The following is a 20979-nucleotide window of genomic DNA, read 5'->3' as shown; positions in this document are numbered from 1 at the left end:
ACCTACCTGTGTACACTAGATGGATGTGATGGAATGTACTGTCGTCCCTACATTTCAAGAAGAAGTAAGAATTGCAGTTGCAACAAAGCCTTGCTTGCCTACAAAGAGAGCAGCAATTTGGATTTGTTACTATGTTACCTAGAAGAATAACAAACTGTGCAAGGATGGAGGTTGTAGGAGCAAGGAGAAGTTGTCTGTAAAGTTGGTGGATGCCTATTTTCCATTTTGCAGTCCCTTGTCTCCCTCTTGTGGCCTCCTGGAGGCAACTAGCTGTGCAAAAAAAAGACAGCCTGGCGGCCGGCTGTTGCAGTGTTGCCCTCTCAGGCAACACTGAGTGACTGACTGAGCCTCACCGTCTTATATAAAGTTCAGACGGAACTTTGCACGTGTCATAGTGGAGCCCTCAGGATTCCAGAGCCAGCTTTCTGACATCATAATGGGGCCTCAGAGATAAAAGCCTGGGCCCAGGCAGTGTTGGTCAGTGCTGCTCAGCAGGCAGCACTGGACTGGACTGGATTACAGCTGATACAAGGTGTGAAGGAACAAGGGGTGGCTGTGGGCATGCACTTGCTGCCGCTGCCAGTGTTTATCTGCATGGCAGCAGGGCATTTGGGCGTTGCCAGGAAGGCGTTTTTATGTAGATTCCTCCTCTTTCAGCACTGCATTGTGGTGCAAGCAAAAGAAGCAAATCCTGTCTGGCTTCCTCTCCGGCCTTTATTCACCTCCCGTGTAGCTGTGAGTGTGTGAGCCTGCAGGGCCCCATGGAATTGCCTAGAAGTAGGCTGAATCGCTGCAAGGGCTGAACAGCAGTATCGGGCAGGCTCGGGCAACGCGCGGCCCGTTCGGGTTATCGCTTCTCGGCCTTTTGGCTAAGATCAAGTGTAGTATCTGTTCTTATCAGTTTAATATCTGATACGTCCCCTATCTGGGGACCATATATTAAATGGATTTTTAGAACAGGGAGATGGAAATAGAGCTTGCTCTGTCCACTCCACGCATTGACCTGGTATTGCAGTATTTCCAGGACCGGTGCACCCTTTCCTTATGTGTTGACTAAAAGCAGATTCCAAAAGTGTTTTTTGTCTTTGCTATTGTTTCTGTCTTTCTGAAGGGATCTCCCCTTTTAATCCCATTATTTCAACACCTGTTGGACAATGCATGAGTGATAATGAGCTCATTGATTAAATGCAATTAATGAATAGATTGCCACCTCTTGTTGTGTGTCGTCTGTGTTTCTGTGTTTCCGGCATTTCACATTGGAACACCTCATTCACCTTCCTTGTCTTCTCTCCACCCTCCCTTTTAGGTAAGTTAAAGAGCTGCACCTGAGCCAGCCACTGATTGATTGATTGATTGATTGATTGATTGATTGATTGATTGATTGATTGATTGATTGATTGATTGATGCAGCACAACAGTCAAATAGTGGAGTGGAGTAGGGGAACAGCAAACAGCCAATAAAGCAGCCCGCCCGCTCGCCTGCCCGCCACAATGGACCTACCTGTGTACACTAGATGGATGTGATGGAATGTACTGTCGTCCCTACATTTCAAGAAGAAGTAAGAATTGCAGTTGCAACAAAGCCTTGCTTGCCTACAAAGAGAGCAGCAATTTGGATTTGTTACTATGTTACCTAGAAGAATAACAAACTGTGCAAGGATGGAGGTTGTAGGAGCAAGGAGAAGTTGTCTGTAAAGTTGGTGGATGCCTATTTTCCATTTTGCAGTCCCTTGTCTCCCTCTTGTGGCCTCCTGGAGGCAACTAGCTGTGCAAAAAAAAGACAGCCTGGCGGCCGGCTGTTGCAGTGTTGCCCTCTCAGGCAACACTGAGTGACTGACTGAGCCTCACCGTCTTATATAAAGTTCAGACGGAACTTTGCACGTGTCATAGTGGAGCCCTCAGGATTCCAGAGCCAGCTTTCTGACATCATAATGGGGCCTCAGAGATAAAAGCCTGGGCCCAGGCAGTGTTGGTCAGTGCTGCTCAGCAGGCAGCACTGGACTGGACTGGATTACAGCTGATACAAGGTGTGAAGGAACAAGGGGTGGCTGTGGGCATGCACTTGCTGCCGCTGCCAGTGTTTATCTGCATGGCAGCAGGGCATTTGGGCGTTGCCAGGAAGGCGTTTTTATGTAGATTCCTCCTCTTTCAGCACTGCATTGTGGTGCAAGCAAAAGAAGCAAATCCTGTCTGGCTTCCTCTCCGGCCTTTATTCACCTCCCGTGTAGCTGTGAGTGTGTGAGCCTGCAGGGCCCCATGGAATTGCCTAGAAGTAGGCTGAATCGCTGCAAGGGCTGAACAGCAGTATCGGGCAGGCTCGGGCAACGCGCGGCCCGTTCGGGTTATCGCTTCTCGGCCTTTTGGCTGGCTAAGATCAAGTGTAGTATCTGTTCTTATCAGTTTAATATCTGATACGTCCCCTATCTGGGGACCATATATTAAATGGATTTTTAGAACAGGGAGATGGAAATAGAGCTTGCTCTGTCCACTCCACGCATTGACCTGGTATTGCAGTATTTCCAGGACCGGTGCACCCTTTCCTTATGTGTTGACTAAAAGCAGATTCCAAAAGTGTTTTTTGTCTTTGCTATTGTTTCTGTCTTTCTGAAGGGATCTCCCCTTTTAATCCCATTATTTCAACACCTGTTGGACTGAATAGATTGCCACCTCTTGTTGTGTGTCGTCTGTGTTTCTGTGTTTCCGGCATTTCACATTGGAACACCTCATTCACCTTCCTTGTCTTCTCTCCGCCCTCCCTTTTAGGTAAGTTAAAGAGCTGCACCTGAGCCAGCCACTGATTGATTGATTGATTGATTGATTGATTGATTGATTGATTGATTGATTGATTGATTGATGCAGCACAACAGTCAAATAGTGGAGTGGAGTAGGGGAACAGCAAACAGCCAATAAAGCAGCCCGCCCGCTCGCCTGCCCGCCACAATGGACCTACCTGTGTACACTAGATGGATGTGATGGAATGTACTGTCGTCCCTACATTTCAAGAAGAAGTAAGAATTGCAGTTGCAACAAAGCCTTGCTTGCCTACAAAGAGAGCAGCAATTTGGATTTGTTACTATGTTACCTAGAAGAATAACAAACTGTGCAAGGATGGAGGTTGTAGGAGCAAGGAGAAGTTGTCTGTAAAGTTGGTGGATGCATATTTTCCATTTTGCAGTCCCTTGTCTCCCTCTTGTGGCCTCCTGGAGGCAACTAGCTGTGCAAAAAAAAGACAGCCTGGCGGCCGGCTGTTGCAGTGTTGCCCTCTCAGGCAACACTGAGTGACTGACTGAGCCTCACCGTCTTATATAAAGTTCAGACGGAACTTTGCACGTGTCATAGTGGAGCCCTCAGGATTCCAGAGCCAGCTTTCTGACATCATAATGGGGCCTCAGAGATAAAAGCCTGGGCCCAGGCAGTGTTGGTCAGTGCTGCTCAGCAGGCAGCACTGGACTGGACTGGATTACAGCTGATACAAGGTGTGAAGGAACAAGGGGTGGCTGTGGGCATGCACTTGCTGCCGCTGCCAGTGTTTATCTGCATGGCAGCAGGGCATTTGGGCGTTGCCAGGAAGGCGTTTTTATGTAGATTCCTCCTCTTTCAGCACTGCATTGTGGTGCAAGCAAAAGAAGCAAATCATGTCTGGCTTCCTCTCCGGCCTTTATTCACCTCCCGTGTAGCTGTGAGTGTGTGAGCCTGCAGGGCCCCATGGAATTGCCTAGAAGTAGGCTGAATCGCTGCAAGGGCTGAAGAGCAGTATCGGGCAGGCTCGGGCAACGCGCGGCCCGTTCGGGTTATCGCTTCTCGGCCTTTTGGCTAAGATCAAGTGTAGTATCTGTTCTTATCAGTTTAATATCTGATACGTCCCCTATCTGGGGACCATATATTAAATGGATTTTTAGAACAGGGAGATGGAAATAGAGCTTGCTCTGTCCACTCCACGCATTGACCTGGTATTGCAGTATTTCCAGGACCGGTGCACCCTTTCCTTATGTGTTGACTAAAAGCAGATTCCAAAAGTGTTTTTTGTCTTTGCTATTGTTTCTGTCTTTCTGAAGGGATCTCCCCTTTTAATCCCATTATTTCAACACCTGTTGGACAATGCATGAGTGATAATGAGCTCATTGATTAAATGCAATTAATGAATAGATTGCCACCTCTTGTTGTGTGTCGTCTGTGTTTCTGTGTTTCCGGCATTTCACATTGGAACACCTCATTCACCTTCCTTGTCTTCTCTCCGCCCTCCCTTTTAGGTAAGTTAAAGAGCTGCACCTGAGCCAGCCACTGATTGATTGATTGATTGATTGATTGATTGATTGATTGATTGATTGATTGATGCAGCACAACAGTCAAATAGTGGAGTGGAGTAGGGGAACAGCAAACAGCCAATAAAGCAGCCCGCCCGCTCGCCTGCCCGCCACAATGGACCTACCTGTGTACACTAGATGGATGTGATGGAATGTACTGTCGTCCCTACATTTCAAGAAGAAGTAAGAATTGCAGTTGCAACAAAGCCTTGCTTGCCTACAAAGAGAGCAGCAATTTGGATTTGTTACTATGTTACCTAGAAGAATAACAAACTGTGCAAGGATGGAGGTTGTAGGAGCAAGGAGAAGTTGTCTGTAAAGTTGGTGGATGCCTATTTTCCATTTTGCAGTCCCTTGTCTCCCTCTTGTGGCCTCCTGGAGGCAACTAGCTGTGCAAAAAAAAGACAGCCTGGCGGCCGGCTGTTGCAGTGTTGCCCTCTCAGGCAACACTGAGTGACTGACTGAGCCTCACCGTCTTATATAAAGTTCAGACGGAACTTTGCACGTGTCATAGTGGAGCCCTCAGGATTCCAGAGCCAGCTTTCTGACATCATAATGGGGCCTCAGAGATAAAAGCCTGGGCCCAGGCAGTGTTGGTCAGTGCTGCTCAGCAGGCAGCACTGGACTGGACTGGATTACAGCTGATACAAGGTGTGAAGGAACAAGGGGTGGCTGTGGGCATGCACTTGCTGCCGCTGCCAGTGTTTATCTGCATGGCAGCAGGGCATTTGGGCGTTGCCAGGAAGGCGTTTTTATGTAGATTCCTCCTCTTTCAGCACTGCATTGTGGTGCAAGCAAAAGAAGCAAATCCTGTCTGGCTTCCTCTCCGGCCTTTATTCACCTCCCGTGTAGCTGTGAGTGTGTGAGCCTGCAGGGCCCCATGGAATTGCCTAGAAGTAGGCTGAATCGCTGCAAGGGCTGAACAGCAGTATCGGGCAGGCTCGGGCAACGCGCGGCCCGTTCGGGTTATCGCTTCTCGGCCTTTTGGCTAAGATCAAGTGTAGTATCTGTTCTTATCAGTTTAATATCTGATACGTCCCCTATCTGGGGACCATATATTAAATGGATTTTTAGAACAGGGAGATGGAAATAGAGCTTGCTCTGTCCACTCCACGCATTGACCTGGTATTGCAGTATTTCCAGGACCGGTGCACCCTTTCCTTATGTGTTGACTAAAAGCAGATTCCAAAAGTGTTTTTTGTCTTTGCTATTGTTTCTGTCTTTCTGAAGGGATCTCCCCTTTTAATCCCATTATTTCAACACCTGTTGGACAATGCATGAGTGATAATGAGCTCATTGATTAAATGCAATTAATGAATAGATTGCCACCTCTTGTTGTGTGTCGTCTGTGTTTCTGTGTTTCCGGCATTTCACATTGGAACACCTCATTCACCTTCCTTGTCTTCTCTCCGCCCTCCCTTTTAGGTAAGTTAAAGAGCTGCACCTGAGCCAGCCACTGATTGATTGATTGATTGATTGATTGATTGATTGATTGATTGATTGATTGATGCAGCACAACAGTCAAATAGTGGAGTGGAGTAGGGGAACAGCAAACAGCCAATAAAGCAGCCCGCCCGCTCGCCTGCCCGCCACAATGGACCTACCTGTGTACACTAGATGGATGTGATGGAATGTACTGTCGTCCCTACATTTCAAGAAGAAGTAAGAATTGCAGTTGCAACAAAGCCTTGCTTGCCTACAAAGAGAGCAGCAATTTGGATTTGTTACTATGTTACCTAGAAGAATAACAAACTGTGCAAGGATGGAGGTTGTAGGAGCAAGGAGAAGTTGTCTGTAAAGTTGGTGGATGCCTATTTTCCATTTTGCAGTCCCTTGTCTCCCTCTTGTGGCCTCCTGGAGGCAACTAGCTGTGCAAAAAAAAGACAGCCTGGCGGCCGGCTGTTGCAGTGTTGCCCTCTCAGGCAACACTGAGTGACTGACTGAGCCTCACCGTCTTATATAAAGTTCAGACGGAACTTTGCACGTGTCATAGTGGAGCCCTCAGGATTCCAGAGCCAGCTTTCTGACATCATAATGGGGCCTCAGAGATAAAAGCCTGGGCCCAGGCAGTGTTGGTCAGTGCTGCTCAGCAGGCAGCACTGGACTGGACTGGATTACAGCTGATACAAGGTGTGAAGGAACAAGGGGTGGCTGTGGGCATGCACTTGCTGCCGCTGCCAGTGTTTATCTGCATGGCAGCAGGGCATTTGGGCGTTGCCAGGAAGGCGTTTTTATGTAGATTCCTCCTCTTTCAGCACTGCATTGTGGTGCAAGCAAAAGAAGCAAATCCTGTCTGGCTTCCTCTCCGGCCTTTATTCACCTCCCGTGTAGCTGTGAGTGTGTGAGCCTGCAGGGCCCCATGGAATTGCCTAGAAGTAGGCTGAATCGCTGCAAGGGCTGAACAGCAGTATCGGGCAGGCTCGGGCAACGCGCGGCCCGTTCGGGTTATCGCTTCTCGGCCTTTTGGCTAAGATCAAGTGTAGTATCTGTTCTTATCAGTTTAATATCTGATACGTCCCCTATCTGGGGACCATATATTAAATGGATTTTTAGAACAGGGAGATGGAAATAGAGCTTGCTCTGTCCACTCCACGCATTGACCTGGTATTGCAGTATTTCCAGGACCGGTGCACCCTTTCCTTATGTGTTGACTAAAAGCAGATTCCAAAAGTGTTTTTTGTCTTTGCTATTGTTTCTGTCTTTCTGAAGGGATCTCCCCTTTTAATCCCATTATTTCAACACCTGTTGGACAATGCATGAGTGATAATGAGCTCATTGATTAAATGCAATTAATGAATAGATTGCCACCTCTTGTTGTGTGTCGTCTGTGTTTCTGTGTTTCCGGCATTTCACATTGGAACACCTCATTCACCTTCCTTGTCTTCTCTCCGCCCTCCCTTTTAGGTAAGTTAAAGAGCTGCACCTGAGCCAGCCACTGATTGATTGATTGATTGATTGATTGATTGATTGATTGATTGATTGATTGATTGATGCAGCACAACAGTCAAATAGTGGAGTGGAGTAGGGGAACAGCAAACAGCCAATAAAGCAGCCCGCCCGCTCGCCTGCCCGCCACAATGGACCTACCTGTGTACACTAGATGGATGTGATGGAATGTACTGTCGTCCCTACATTTCAAGAAGAAGTAAGAATTGCAGTTGCAACAAAGCCTTGCTTGCCTACAAAGAGAGCAGCAATTTGGATTTGTTACTATGTTACCTAGAAGAATAACAAACTGTGCAAGGATGGAGGTTGTAGGAGCAAGGAGAAGTTGTCTGTAAAGTTGGTGGATGCCTATTTTCCATTTTGCAGTCCCTTGTCTCCCTCTTGTGGCCTCCTGGAGGCAACTAGCTGTGCAAAAAAAAGACAGCCTGGCGGCCGGCTGTTGCAGTGTTGCCCTCTCAGGCAACACTGAGTGACTGACTGAGCCTCACCGTCTTATATAAAGTTCAGACGGAACTTTGCACGTGTCATAGTGGAGCCCTCAGGATTCCAGAGCCAGCTTTCTGACATCATAATGGGGCCTCAGAGATAAAAGCCTGGGCCCAGGCAGTGTTGGTCAGTGCTGCTCAGCAGGCAGCACTGGACTGGACTGGATTACAGCTGATACAAGGTGTGAAGGAACAAGGGGTGGCTGTGGGCATGCACTTGCTGCCGCTGCCAGTGTTTATCTGCATGGCAGCAGGGCATTTAGGCGTTGCCAGGAAGGCGTTTTTATGTAGATTCCTCCTCTTTCAGCACTGCATTGTGGTGCAAGCAAAAGAAGCAAATCCTGTCTGGCTTCCTCTCCGGCCTTTATTCACCTCCCGTGTAGCTGTGAGTGTGTGAGCCTGCAGGGCCCCATGGAATTGCCTAGAAGTAGGCTGAATCGCTGCAAGGGCTGAACAGCAGTATCGGGCAGGCTCGGGCAACGCGCGGCCCGTTCGGGTTATCGCTTCTCGGCCTTTTGGCTAAGATCAAGTGTAGTATCTGTTCTTATCAGTTTAATATCTGATACGTCCCCTATCTGGGGACCATATATTAAATGGATTTTTAGAACAGGGAGATGGAAATAGAGCTTGCTCTGTCCACTCCACGCATTGACCTGGTATTGCAGTATTTCCAGGACCGGTGCACCCTTTCCTTATGTGTTGACTAAAAGCAGATTCCAAAAGTGTTTTTTGTCTTTGCTATTGTTTCTGTCTTTCTGAAGGGATCTCCCCTTTTAATCCCATTATTTCAACACCTGTTGGACAATGCATGAGTGATAATGAGTTCATTGATTAAATGCAATTAATGAATAGATTGCCACCTCTTGTTGTGTGTCGTCTGTGTTTCTGTGTTTCCGGCATTTCACATTGGAACACCTCATTCACCTTCCTTGTCTTCTCTCCGCCCTCCCTTTTAGGTAAGTTAAAGAGCTGCACCTGAGCCAGCCACTGATTGATTGATTGATTGATTGATTGATTGATTGATTGATTGATTGATTGATTGATGCAGCACAACAGTCAAATAGTGGAGTGGAGTAGGGGAACAGCAAACAGCCAATAAAGCAGCCCGCCCGCTCGCCTGCCCGCCACAATGGACCTACCTGTGTACACTAGATGGATGTGATGGAATGTACTGTCGTCCCTACATTTCAAGAAGAAGTAAGAATTGCAGTTGCAACAAAGCCTTGCTTGCCTACAAAGAGAGCAGCAATTTGGATTTGTTACTATGTTACCTAGAAGAATAACAAACTGTGCAAGGATGGAGGTTGTAGGAGCAAGGAGAAGTTGTCTGTAAAGTTGGTGGATGCCTATTTTCCATTTTGCAGTCCCTTGTCTCCCTCTTGTGGCCTCCTGGAGGCAACTAGCTGTGCAAAAAAAAGACAGCCTGGCGGCCGGCTGTTGCAGTGTTGCCCTCTCAGGCAACACTGAGTGACTGACTGAGCCTCACCGTCTTATATAAAGTTCAGACGGAACTTTGCACGTGTCATAGTGGAGCCCTCAGGATTCCAGAGCCAGCTTTCTGACATCATAATGGGGCCTCAGAGATAAAAGCCTGGGCCCAGGCAGTGTTGGTCAGTGCTGCTCAGCAGGCAGCACTGGACTGGACTGGATTACAGCTGATACAAGGTGTGAAGGAACAAGGGGTGGCTGTGGGCATGCACTTGCTGCCGCTGCCAGTGTTTATCTGCATGGCAGCAGGGCATTTGGGCGTTGCCAGGAAGGCGTTTTTATGTAGATTCCTCCTCTTTCAGCACTGCATTGTGGTGCAAGCAAAAGAAGCAAATCCTGTCTGGCTTCCTCTCCGGCCTTTATTCACCTCCCGTGTAGCTGTGAGTGTGTGAGCCTGCAGGGCCCCATGGAATTGCCTAGAAGTAGGCTGAATCGCTGCAAGGGCTGAACAGCAGTATCGGGCAGGCTCGGGCAACGCGCGGCCCGTTCGGGTTATCGCTTCTCGGCCTTTTGGCTAAGATCAAGTGTAGTATCTGTTCTTATCAGTTTAATATCTGATACGTCCCCTATCTGGGGACCATATATTAAATGGATTTTTAGAACAGGGAGATGGAAATAGAGCTTGCTCTGTCCACTCCACGCATTGACCTGGTATTGCAGTATTTCCAGGACCGGTGCACCCTTTCCTTATGTGTTGACTAAAAGCAGATTCCAAAAGTGTTTTTTGTCTTTGCTATTGTTTCTGTCTTTCTGAAGGGATCTCCCCTTTTAATCCCATTATTTCAACACCTGTTGGACAATGCATGAGTGATAATGAGCTCATTGATTAAATGCAATTAATGAATAGATTGCCACCTCTTGTTGTGTGTCGTCTGTGTTTCTGTGTTTCCGGCATTTCACATTGGAACACCTCATTCACCTTCCTTGTCTTCTCTCCGCCCTCCCTTTTAGGTAAGTTAAAGAGCTGCACCTGAGCCAGCCACTGATTGATTGATTGATTGATTGATTGATTGATTGATTGATTGATTGATTGATTGATTGATGCAGCACAACAGTCAAATAGTGGAGTGGAGTAGGGGAACAGCAAACAGCCAATAAAGCAGCCCGCCCGCTCGCCTGCCCGCCACAATGGACCTACCTGTGTACACTAGATGGATGTGATGGAATGTACTGTCGTCCCTACATTTCAAGAAGAAGTAAGAATTGCAGTTGCAACAAAGCCTTGCTTGCCTACAAAGAGAGCAGCAATTTGGATTTGTTACTATGTTACCTAGAAGAATAACAAACTGTGCAAGGATGGAGGTTGTAGGAGCAAGGAGAAGTTGTCTGTAAAGTTGGTGGATGCCTATTTTCCATTTTGCAGTCCCTTGTCTCCCTCTTGTGGCCTCCTGGAGGCAACTAGCTGTGCAAAAAAAAGACAGCCTGGCGGCCGGCTGTTGCAGTGTTGCCCTCTCAGGCAACACTGAGTGACTGACTGAGCCTCACCGTCTTATATAAAGTTCAGACGGAACTTTGCACGTGTCATAGTGGAGCCCTCAGGATTCCAGAGCCAGCTTTCTGACATCATAATGGGGCCTCAGAGATAAAAGCCTGGGCCCAGGCAGTGTTGGTCAGTGCTGCTCAGCAGGCAGCACTGGACTGGACTGGATTACAGCTGATACAAGGTGTGAAGGAACAAGGGGTGGCTGTGGGCATGCACTTGCTGCCGCTGCCAGTGTTTATCTGCATGGCAGCAGGGCATTTGGGCGTTGCCAGGAAGGCGTTTTTATGTAGATTCCTCCTCTTTCAGCACTGCATTGTGGTGCAAGCAAAAGAAGCAAATCCTGTCTGGCTTCCTCTCCGGCCTTTATTCACCTCCCGTGTAGCTGTGAGTGTGTGAGCCTGCAGGGCCCCATGGAATTGCCTAGAAGTAGGCTGAATCGCTGCAAGGGCTGAACAGCAGTATCGGGCAGGCTCGGGCAACGCGCGGCCCGTTCGGGTTATCGCTTCTCGGCCTTTTGGCTAAGATCAAGTGTAGTATCTGTTCTTATCAGTTTAATATCTGATACGTCCCCTATCTGGGGACCATATATTAAATGGATTTTTAGAACAGGGAGATGGAAATAGAGCTTGCTCTGTCCACTCCACGCATTGACCTGGTATTGCAGTATTTCCAGGACCGGTGCACCCTTTCCTTATGTGTTGACTAAAAGCAGATTCCAAAAGTGTTTTTTGTCTTTGCTATTGTTTCTGTCTTTCTGAAGGGATCTCCCCTTTTAATCCCATTATTTCAACACCTGTTGGACAATGCATGAGTGATAATGAGCTCATTGATTAAATGCAATTAATGAATAGATTGCCACCTCTTGTTGTGTGTCGTCTGTGTTTCTGTGTTTCCGGCATTTCACATTGGAACACCTCATTCACCTTCCTTGTCTTCTCTCCGCCCTCCCTTTTAGGTAAGTTAAAGAGCTGCACCTGAGCCAGCCACTGATTGATTGATTGATTGATTGATTGATTGATTGATTGATTGATTGATTGATTGATTGATGCAGCACAACAGTCAAATAGTGGAGTGGAGTAGGGGAACAGCAAACAGCCAATAAAGCAGCCCGCCCGCTCGCCTGCCCGCCACAATGGACCTACCTGTGTACACTAGATGGATGTGATGGAATGTACTGTCGTCCCTACATTTCAAGAAGAAGTAAGAATTGCAGTTGCAACAAAGCCTTGCTTGCCTACAAAGAGAGAAGCAATTTGGATTTGTTACTATGTTACCTAGAAGAATAACAAACTGTGCAAGGATGGAGGTTGTAGGAGCAAGGAGAAGTTGTCTGTAAAGTTGGTGGATGCCTATTTTCCATTTTGCAGTCCCTTGTCTCCCTCTTGTGGCCTCCTGGAGGCAACTAGCTGTGCAAAAAAAAGACAGCCTGGCGGCCGGCTGTTGCAGTGTTGCCCTCTCAGGCAACACTGAGTGACTGACTGAGCCTCACCGTCTTATATAAAGTTCAGACGGAACTTTGCACGTGTCATAGTGGAGCCCTCAGGATTCCAGAGCCAGCTTTCTGACATCATAATGGGGCCTCAGAGATAAAAGCCTGGGCCCAGGCAGTGTTGGTCAGTGCTGCTCAGCAGGCAGCACTGGACTGGACTGGATTACAGCTGATACAAGGTGTGAAGGAACAAGGGGTGGCTGTGGGCATGCACTTGCTGCCGCTGCCAGTGTTTATCTGCATGGCAGCAGGGCATTTGGGCGTTGCCAGGAAGGCGTTTTTATGTAGATTCCTCCTCTTTCAGCACTGCATTGTGGTGCAAGCAAAAGAAGCAAATCCTGTCTGGCTTCCTCTCCGGCCTTTATTCACCTCCCGTGTAGCTGTGAGTGTGTGAGCCTGCAGGGCCCCATGGAATTGCCTAGAAGTAGGCTGAATCGCTGCAAGGGCTGAACAGCAGTATCGGGCAGGCTCGGGCAACGCGCGGCCCGTTCGGGTTATCGCTTCTCGGCCTTTTGGCTAAGATCAAGTGTAGTATCTGTTCTTATCAGTTTAATATCTGATACGTCCCCTATCTGGGGACCATATATTAAATGGATTTTTAGAACAGGGAGATGGAAATAGAGCTTGCTCTGTCCACTCCACGCATTGACCTGGTATTGCAGTATTTCCAGGACCGGTGCACCCTTTCCTTATGTGTTGACTAAAAGCAGATTCCAAAAGTGTTTTTTGTCTTTGCTATTGTTTCTGTCTTTCTGAAGGGATCTCCCCTTTTAATCCCATTATTTCAACACCTGTTGGACAATGCATGAGTGATAATGAGCTCATTGATTAAATGCAATTAATGAATAGATTGCCACCTCTTGTTGTGTGTCGTCTGTGTTTCTGTGTTTCCGGCATTTCACATTGGAACACCTCATTCACCTTCCTTGTCTTCTCTCCGCCCTCCCTTTTAGGTAAGTTAAAGAGCTGCACCTGAGCCAGCCACTGATTGATTGATTGATTGATTGATTGATTGATTGATTGATTGATTGATTGATTGATTGATGCAGCACAACAGTCAAATAGTGGAGTGGAGTAGGGGAACAGCAAACAGCCAATAAAGCAGCCCGCCCGCTCGCCTGCCCGCCACAATGGACCTACCTGTGTACACTAGATGGATGTGATGGAATGTACTGTCGTCCCTACATTTCAAGAAGAAGTAAGAATTGCAGTTGCAACAAAGCCTTGCTTGCCTACAAAGAGAGAAGCAATTTGGATTTGTTACTATGTTACCTAGAAGAATAACAAACTGTGCAAGGATGGAGGTTGTAGGAGCAAGGAGAAGTTGTCTGTAAAGTTGGTGGATGCCTATTTTCCATTTTGCAGTCCCTTGTCTCCCTCTTGTGGCCTCCTGGAGGCAACTAGCTGTGCAAAAAAAAGACAGCCTGGCGGCCGGCTGTTGCAGTGTTGCCCTCTCAGGCAACACTGAGTGACTGACTGAGCCTCACCGTCTTATATAAAGTTCAGACGGAACTTTGCACGTGTCATAGTGGAGCCCTCAGGATTCCAGAGCCAGCTTTCTGACATCATAATGGGGCCTCAGAGATAAAAGCCTGGGCCCAGGCAGTGTTGGTCAGTGCTGCTCAGCAGGCAGCACTGGACTGGACTGGATTACAGCTGATACAAGGTGTGAAGGAACAAGGGGTGGCTGTGGGCATGCACTTGCTGCCGCTGCCAGTGTTTATCTGCATGGCAGCAGGGCATTTGGGCGTTGCCAGGAAGGCGTTTTTATGTAGATTCCTCCTCTTTCAGCACTGCATTGTGGTGCAAGCAAAAGAAGCAAATCCTGTCTGGCTTCCTCTCCGGCCTTTATTCACCTCCCGTGTAGCTGTGAGTGTGTGAGCCTGCAGGGCCCCATGGAATTGCCTAGAAGTAGGCTGAATCGCTGCAAGGGCTGAACAGCAGTATCGGGCAGGCTCGGGCAACGCGCGGCCCGTTCGGGTTATCGCTTCTCGGCCTTTTGGCTAAGATCAAGTGTAGTATCTGTTCTTATCAGTTTAATATCTGATACGTCCCCTATCTGGGGACCATATATTAAATGGATTTTTAGAACAGGGAGATGGAAATAGAGCTTGCTCTGTCCACTCCACGCATTGACCTGGTATTGCAGTATTTCCAGGACCGGTGCACCCTTTCCTTATGTGTTGACTAAAAGCAGATTCCAAAAGTGTTTTTTGTCTTTGCTATTGTTTCTGTCTTTCTGAAGGGATCTCCCCTTTTAATCCCATTATTTCAACACCTGTTGGACAATGCATGAGTGATAATGAGCTCATTGATTAAATGCAATTAATGAATAGATTGCCACCTCTTGTTGTGTGTCGTCTGTGTTTCTGTGTTTCCGGCATTTCACATTGGAACACCTCATTCACCTTCCTTGTCTTCTCTCCGCCCTCCCTTTTAGGTAAGTTAAAGAGCTGCACCTGAGCCAGCCACTGATTGATTGATTGATTGATTGATTGATTGATTGATTGATTGATTGATGCAGCACAACAGTCAAATAGTGGAGTGGAGTAGGGGAACAGCAAACAGCCAATAAAGCAGCCCGCCCGCTCGCCTGCCCGCCACAATGGACCTACCTGTGTACACTAGATGGATGTGATGGAATGTACTGTCGTCCCTACATTTCAAGAAGAAGTAAGAATTGCAGTTGCAACAAAGCCTTGCTTGCCTACAAAGAGAGAAGCAATTTGGATTTGTTACTATGTTACCTAGAAGAATAACAAACTGTGCAAGGATGGAGGTTGTAGGAGCAAGGAGAAGTTGTCTGTAAAGTTGGTGGATGCCTATTTTCCATTTTGCAGTCCCTTGTCTCCCTCTTGTGGCCTCCTGGAGGCAACTAGCTGTGCAAAAAAAAGACAGCCTGGCGGCCGGCTGTTGCAGTGTTGCCCTCTCAGGCAACACTGAGTGACTGACTGAGCCTCACCGTCTTATATAAAGTTCAGACGGAACTTTGCACGTGTCATAGTGGAGCCCTCAGGATTCCAGAGCCAGCTTTCTGACATCATAATGGGGCCTCAGAGATAAAAGCCTGGGCCCAGGCAGTGTTGGTCAGTGCTGCTCAGCAGGCAGCACTGGACTGGACTGGATTACAGCTGATACAAGGTGTGAAGGAACAAGGGGTGGCTGTGGGCATGCACTTGCTGCCGCTGCCAGTGTTTATCTGCATGGCAGCAGGGCATTTGGGCGTTGCCAGGAAGGCGTTTTTATGTAGATTCCTCCTCTTTCAGCACTGCATTGTGGTGCAAGCAAAAGAAGCAAATCCTGTCTGGCTTCCTCTCCGGCCTTTATTCACCTCCCGTGTAGCTGTGAGTGTGTGAGCCTGCAGGGCCCCATGGAATTGCCTAGAAGTAGGCTGAATCGCTGCAAGGGCTGAACAGCAGTATCGGGCAGGCTCGGGCAACGCGCGGCCCGTTCGGGTTATCGCTTCTCGGCCTTTTGGCTAAGATCAAGTGTAGTATCTGTTCTTATCAGTTTAATATCTGATACGTCCCCTATCTGGGGACCATATATTAAATGGATTTTTAGAACAGGGAGATGGAAATAGAGCTTGCTCTGTCCACTCCACGCATTGACCTGGTATTGCAGTATTTCCAGGACCGGTGCACCCTTTCCTTATGTGTTGACTAAAAGCAGATTCCAAAAGTGTTTTTTGTCTTTGCTATTGTTTCTGTCTTTCTGAAGGGATCTCCCCTTTTAATCCCATTATTTCAACACCTGTTGGACAATGCATGAGTGATAATGAGCTCATTGATTAAATGCAATTAATGAATAGATTGCCACCTCTTGTTGTGTGTCGTCTGTGTTTCTGTGTTTCCGGCATTTCACAGGGCGGAGAGAAGACATTGTGTCTTCTCTCCGCCCTCCCTTTTAGGTAAGTTAAAGAGCTGCACCTGAGCCAGCCACTGATTGATTGATTGATTGATTGATTGATTGATTGATTGATTGATGCAGCACAACAGTCAAATAGTGGAGTGGAGTAGGGGAACAGCAAACAGCCAATAAAGCAGCCCGCCCACTCGCCTGCCCGCCACAATGGACCTACCTGTGTACACTAGATGGATGTGATGGAATGTACTGTCGTCCCTACATTTCAAGAAGAAGTAAGAATTGCAGTTGCAACAAAGCCTTGCTTGCCTACAAAGAGAGCAGCAATTTGGATTTGTTACTATGTTACCTAGAAGAATAACAAACTGTGCAAGGATGGAGGTTGTAGGAGCAAGGAGAAGTTGTCTGTAAAGTTGGTGGATGCCTATTTTCCATTTTGCAGTCCCTTGTCTCCCTCTTGTGGCCTCCTGGAGGCAACTAGCTGTGCAAAAAAAAGACAGCCTGGCGGCCGGCTGTTGCAGTGTTGCCCTCTCAGGCAACACTGAGTGACTGACTGAGCCTCACCGTCTTATATAAAGTTCAGACGGAACTTTGCACGTGTCATAGTGGAGCCCTCAGGATTCCAGAGCCAGCTTTCTGACATCATAATGGGGCCTCAGAGATAAAAGCCTGGGCCCAGGCAGTGTTGGTCAGTGCTGCTCAGCAGGCAGCACTGGACTGGACTGGATTACAGCTGATACAAGGTGTGAAGGAACAAGGGGTGGCTGTGGGCATGCACTTGCTGCCGCTGCCAGTGTTTATCTGCATGGCAGCAGGGCATTTGGGCGTTGCCAGGAAGGCGTTTTTATGTAGATTCCTCCTCTTTCAGCACTGCATTGTGGTGCAAGCAAAAGAAGCAAATCCTGTCTGGCTTCCTCTCCGGCCTTTATTCACCTCCCGTGTAGCTGTGAGTGTGTGAGCCTGCAGGGCCCCATGGAATTGCCTAGAAGTAGGCTGAATCGCTGCAAGGGCTGAACAGCAGTATCGGGCAGGCTCGGGCAACGCGCGGCCCGTTCGGGTTATCGCTTCTCGGCCTTTTGGCTAAGATCAAGTGTAGTATCTGTTCTTATCAGTTTAATATCTGATACGTCCCCTATCTGGGGACCATATATTAAATGGATTTTTAGAACAGGGAGATGGAAATAGAGCTTGCTCTGTCCACTCCACGCATTGACCTGGTATTGCAGTATTTCCAGGACCGGTGCACCCTTTCCTTATGTGTTGACTAAAAGCAGATTCCAAAAGTGTTTTTTGTCTTTGCTATTGTTTCTGTCTTTCTGAAGGGATCTCCCCTTTTAATCCCATTATTTCAACACCTGTTGGACAATGCATGAGTGATAATGAGCTCATTGATTAAATGCAATTAATGAATAGATTGCCACCTCTTGTTGTGTGTCGTCTGTGTTTCTGTGTTTCCGGCATTTCACAGGGCGGAGAGAAGACATTGTGTCTTCTCTCCGCCCTCCCTTTTAGGTAAGTTAAAGAGCTGCACCTGAGCCAGCCACTGATTGATTGATTGATTGATTGATTGATTGATTGATTGATTGATTGATTGATTGATGCAGCACAACAGTCAAATAGTGGAGTGGAGTAGGGGAACAGCAAACAGCCAATAAAGCAGCCCGCCCACTCGCCTGCCCGCCACAATGGACCTACCTGTGTACACTAGATGGATGTGATGGAATGTACTGTCGTCCCTACATTTCAAGAAGAAGTAAGAATTGCAGTTGCAACAAAGCCTTGCTTGCCTACAAAGAGAGCAGCAATTTGGATTTGTTACTATGTTACCTAGAAGAATAACAAACTGTGCAAGGATGGAGGTTGTAGGAGCAAGGAGAAGTTGTCTGTAAAGTTGGTGGATGCCTATTTTCCATTTTGCAGTCCCTTGTCTCCCTCTTGTGGCCTCCTGGAGGCAACTAGCTGTGCAAAAAAAAGACAGCCTGGCGGCCGGCTGTTGCAGTGTTGCCCTCTCAGGCAACACTGAGTGACTGACTGAGCCTCACCGTCTTATATAAAGTTCAGACGGAACTTTGCACGTGTCATAGTGGAGCCCTCAGGATTCCAGAGCCAGCTTTCTGACATCATAATGGGGCCTCAGAGATAAAAGCCTGGGCCCAGGCAGTGTTGGTCAGTGCTGCTCAGCAGGCAGCACTGGACTGGACTGGATTACAGCTGATACAAGGTGTGAAGGAACAAGGGGTGGCTGTGGGCATGCACTTGCTGCCGCTGCCAGTGTTTATCTGCATGGCAGCAGGGCATTTGGGCGTTGCCAGGAAGGCGTTTTTATGTAGATTCCTCCTCTTTCAGCACTGCATTGTGGTGCAAGCAAAAGAAGCAAATCCTGTCTGGCTTCCTCTCCGGCCTTTATTCACCTCCCGTGTAGCTGTGAGTGTGTGAGCCTGCAGGGCCCCATGGAATTGCCTAGAAGTAGGCTGAATCGCTGCAAGGGCTGAACAGCAGTATCGGGCAGGCTCGGGCAACGCGCGGCCCGTTCGGGTTATCGCTTCTCGGCCTTTTGGCTAAGATCAAGTGTAGTATCTGTTCTTATCAGTTTAATATCTGATACGTCCCCTATCTGGGGACCATATATTAAATGGATTTTTAGAACAGGGAGATGGAAATAGAGCTTGCTCTGTCCACTCCACGCATTGACCTGGTATTGCAGTATTTCCAGGACCGGTGCACCCTTTCCTTATGTGTTGACTAAAAGCAGATTCCAAAAGTGTTTTTTGTCTTTGCTATTGTTTCTGTCTTTCTGAAGGGATCTCCCCTTTTAATCCCATTATTTCAACACCTGTTGGACAATGCATGAGTGATAATGAGCTCATTGATTAAATGCAATTAATGAATAGATTGCCACCTCTTGTTGTGTGTCGTCTGTGTTTCTGTGTTTCCGGCATTTCACATTGGAACACCTCATTCACCTTCCTTGTCTTCTCTCCGCCCTCCCTTTTAGGTAAGTTAAAGAGCTGCACCTGAGCCAGCCACTGATTGATTGATTGATTGATTGATTGATTGATTGATTGATGCAGCACAACAGTCAAATAGTGGAGTAGGGGAACAGCAAACAGCCAATAAAGCAGCCCGCCCGCTCGCCTGCCCGCCACAATGGACCTACCTGTGTACACTAGATGGATGTGATGGAATGTACTGTCGTCCCTACATTTCAAGAAGAAGTAAGAATTGCAGTTGCAACAAAGCCTTGCTTGCCTACAAAGAGAGCAGCAATTTGGATTTGTTACTATGTTACCTAGAAGAATAACAAACTGTGCAAGGATGGAGGTTGTAGGAGCAAGGAGAAGTTGTCTGTAAAGTTGGTGGATGCCTATTTTCCATTTTGCAGTCCCTTGTCTCCCTCTTGTGGCCTCCTGGAGGCTACTAGCTGTGCAAAAAAAAGACAGCCTGGCGGCCGGCTGTTGCAGTGTTGCCCTCTCAGGCAACACTGAGTGACTGACTGAGCCTCACCGTCTTATATAAAGTTCAGACGGAACTTTGCACGTGTCATAGTGGAGCCCTCAGGATTCCAGAGCCAGCTTTCTGACATCATAATGGGGCCTCAGAGATAAAAGCCTGGGCCCAGGCAGTGTTGGTCAGTGCTGCTCAGCAGGCAGCACTGGACTGGACTGGATTACAGCTGATACAAGGTGTGAAGGAACAAGGGGTGGCTGTGGGCATGCACTTGCTGCCGCTGCCAGTGTTTATCTGCATGGCAGCAGGGCATTTGGGCGTTGCCAGGAAGGCGTTTTTATGTAGATTCCTCCTCTTTCAGCACTGCATTGTGGTGCAAGCAAAAGAAGCAAATCCTGTCTGGCTTCCTCTCCGGCCTTTATTCACCTCCCGTGTAGCTGTGAGTGTGTGAGCCTGCAGGGCCCCATGGAATTGCCTAGAAGTAGGCTGAATCGCTGCAAGGGCTGAACAGCAGTATCGGGCAGGCTCGGGCAACGCGCGGCCCGTTCGGGTTATCGCTTCTCGGCCTTTTGGCTAAGATCAAGTGTAGTATCTGTTCTTATCAGTTTAATATCTGATACGTCCCCTATCTGGGGACCATATATTAAATGGATTTTTAGAACAGGGAGATGGAAATAGAGCTTGCTCTGTCCACTCCACGCATTGACCTGGTATTGCAGTATTTCCAGGACCGGTGCACCCTTTCCTTATGTGTTGACTAAAAGCAGATTCCAAAAGTGTTTTTTGTCTTTGCTATTGTTTCTGTCTTTCTGAAGGGATCTCCCCTTTTAATCCCATTATTTCAACACCTGTTGGACAATGCATGAGTGATAATGAGCTCATTGATTAAATGCAATTAATGAATAGATTGCCACCTCTTGTTGTGTGTCGTCTGTGTTTCTGTGTTTCCGGCATTTCACATTGGAACACCTCATTCACCTTCCTTGTCTTCTCTCCGCCCTCCCTTTTAGGTAAGTTAAAGAGCTGCACCTGAGCCAGCCACTGATTGATTGATTGATTGATTGATTGATTGATTGATTGATTGATTGATTGATGCAGCACAACAGTCAAATAGTGGAGTGGAGTAGGGGAACAGCAAACAGCCAATAAAGCAGCCCGCCCGCTCGCCTGCCCGCCACAATGGACCTACCTGTGTACACTAGATGGATGTGATGGAATGTACTGTCGTCCCTACATTTCAAGAAGAAGTAAGAATTGCAGTTGCAACAAAGCCTTGCTTGCCTACAAAGAGAGCAGCAATTTGGATTTGTTACTATCTTACCTAGAAGAATAACAAACTGTGCAAGGATGGAGGTTGTAGGAGCAAGGAGAAGTTGTCTGTAAAGTTGGTGGATGCCTATTTTCCATTTTGCAGTCCCTTGTCTCCCTCTTGTGGCCTCCTGGAGGCAACTAGCTGTGCAAAAAAAAGACAGC

At 47.7% G+C, this 20979-nt stretch overlaps 14 non-coding genes across 14 annotated transcripts; all 14 read left to right on the top strand.

Moving 5' to 3' along the window:
• Window positions 1–849: 849 nt before the first annotated feature.
• LOC142686396 (U2 spliceosomal RNA) lies at window positions 850–1040 on the top strand. The gene has a single exon (XR_012855747.1). It is a non-coding gene; the product is annotated as a U2 spliceosomal RNA (small nuclear RNA).
• A 1304-nt stretch (window positions 1041–2344) lies between these two features.
• On the top strand, window positions 2345–2539 carry LOC142686457 (U2 spliceosomal RNA). Its single transcript, XR_012855802.1, has one exon. It is a non-coding gene; the product is annotated as a U2 spliceosomal RNA (small nuclear RNA).
• A 1254-nt stretch (window positions 2540–3793) lies between these two features.
• On the top strand, window positions 3794–3984 carry LOC142686384 (U2 spliceosomal RNA). The gene has a single exon (XR_012855736.1). It is a non-coding gene; the product is annotated as a U2 spliceosomal RNA (small nuclear RNA).
• A 1288-nt stretch (window positions 3985–5272) lies between these two features.
• On the top strand, window positions 5273–5463 carry LOC142686372 (U2 spliceosomal RNA). Its single transcript, XR_012855725.1, has one exon. It is a non-coding gene; the product is annotated as a U2 spliceosomal RNA (small nuclear RNA).
• Window positions 5464–6751: 1288 nt separating this feature from the next.
• On the top strand, window positions 6752–6942 carry LOC142686360 (U2 spliceosomal RNA). The gene has a single exon (XR_012855714.1). It is a non-coding gene; the product is annotated as a U2 spliceosomal RNA (small nuclear RNA).
• A 1292-nt stretch (window positions 6943–8234) lies between these two features.
• On the top strand, window positions 8235–8425 carry LOC142686348 (U2 spliceosomal RNA). Its single transcript, XR_012855703.1, has one exon. It is a non-coding gene; the product is annotated as a U2 spliceosomal RNA (small nuclear RNA).
• Window positions 8426–9717: 1292 nt separating this feature from the next.
• LOC142686336 (U2 spliceosomal RNA) lies at window positions 9718–9908 on the top strand. Its single transcript, XR_012855692.1, has one exon. It is a non-coding gene; the product is annotated as a U2 spliceosomal RNA (small nuclear RNA).
• Window positions 9909–11204: 1296 nt separating this feature from the next.
• On the top strand, window positions 11205–11395 carry LOC142686324 (U2 spliceosomal RNA). Its single transcript, XR_012855681.1, has one exon. It is a non-coding gene; the product is annotated as a U2 spliceosomal RNA (small nuclear RNA).
• Window positions 11396–12691: 1296 nt separating this feature from the next.
• LOC142686311 (U2 spliceosomal RNA) lies at window positions 12692–12882 on the top strand. Its single transcript, XR_012855670.1, has one exon. It is a non-coding gene; the product is annotated as a U2 spliceosomal RNA (small nuclear RNA).
• Window positions 12883–14178: 1296 nt separating this feature from the next.
• LOC142686298 (U2 spliceosomal RNA) lies at window positions 14179–14369 on the top strand. The gene has a single exon (XR_012855659.1). It is a non-coding gene; the product is annotated as a U2 spliceosomal RNA (small nuclear RNA).
• Window positions 14370–15653: 1284 nt separating this feature from the next.
• Window positions 15654–15844, top strand: LOC142686285 (U2 spliceosomal RNA). The gene has a single exon (XR_012855647.1). It is a non-coding gene; the product is annotated as a U2 spliceosomal RNA (small nuclear RNA).
• Window positions 15845–17119: 1275 nt separating this feature from the next.
• On the top strand, window positions 17120–17310 carry LOC142686273 (U2 spliceosomal RNA). Its single transcript, XR_012855636.1, has one exon. It is a non-coding gene; the product is annotated as a U2 spliceosomal RNA (small nuclear RNA).
• Window positions 17311–18597: 1287 nt separating this feature from the next.
• Window positions 18598–18788, top strand: LOC142686260 (U2 spliceosomal RNA). Its single transcript, XR_012855625.1, has one exon. It is a non-coding gene; the product is annotated as a U2 spliceosomal RNA (small nuclear RNA).
• A 1271-nt stretch (window positions 18789–20059) lies between these two features.
• On the top strand, window positions 20060–20250 carry LOC142686248 (U2 spliceosomal RNA). The gene has a single exon (XR_012855614.1). It is a non-coding gene; the product is annotated as a U2 spliceosomal RNA (small nuclear RNA).
• Window positions 20251–20979: the final 729 nt, after the last annotated feature.

The sequence above is a fragment of the Rhinoderma darwinii genome, assembly GCF_050947455.1.
Source record: "Rhinoderma darwinii isolate aRhiDar2 chromosome 5 unlocalized genomic scaffold, aRhiDar2.hap1 SUPER_5_unloc_17, whole genome shotgun sequence".
In the NCBI taxonomy this organism is placed as follows: Eukaryota; Metazoa; Chordata; class Amphibia; order Anura; family Rhinodermatidae; genus Rhinoderma; species Rhinoderma darwinii.
The sequence above is the reverse complement of the archived record's forward strand: the minus strand, read 5'-3'. Positions and strand labels throughout refer to the sequence as shown.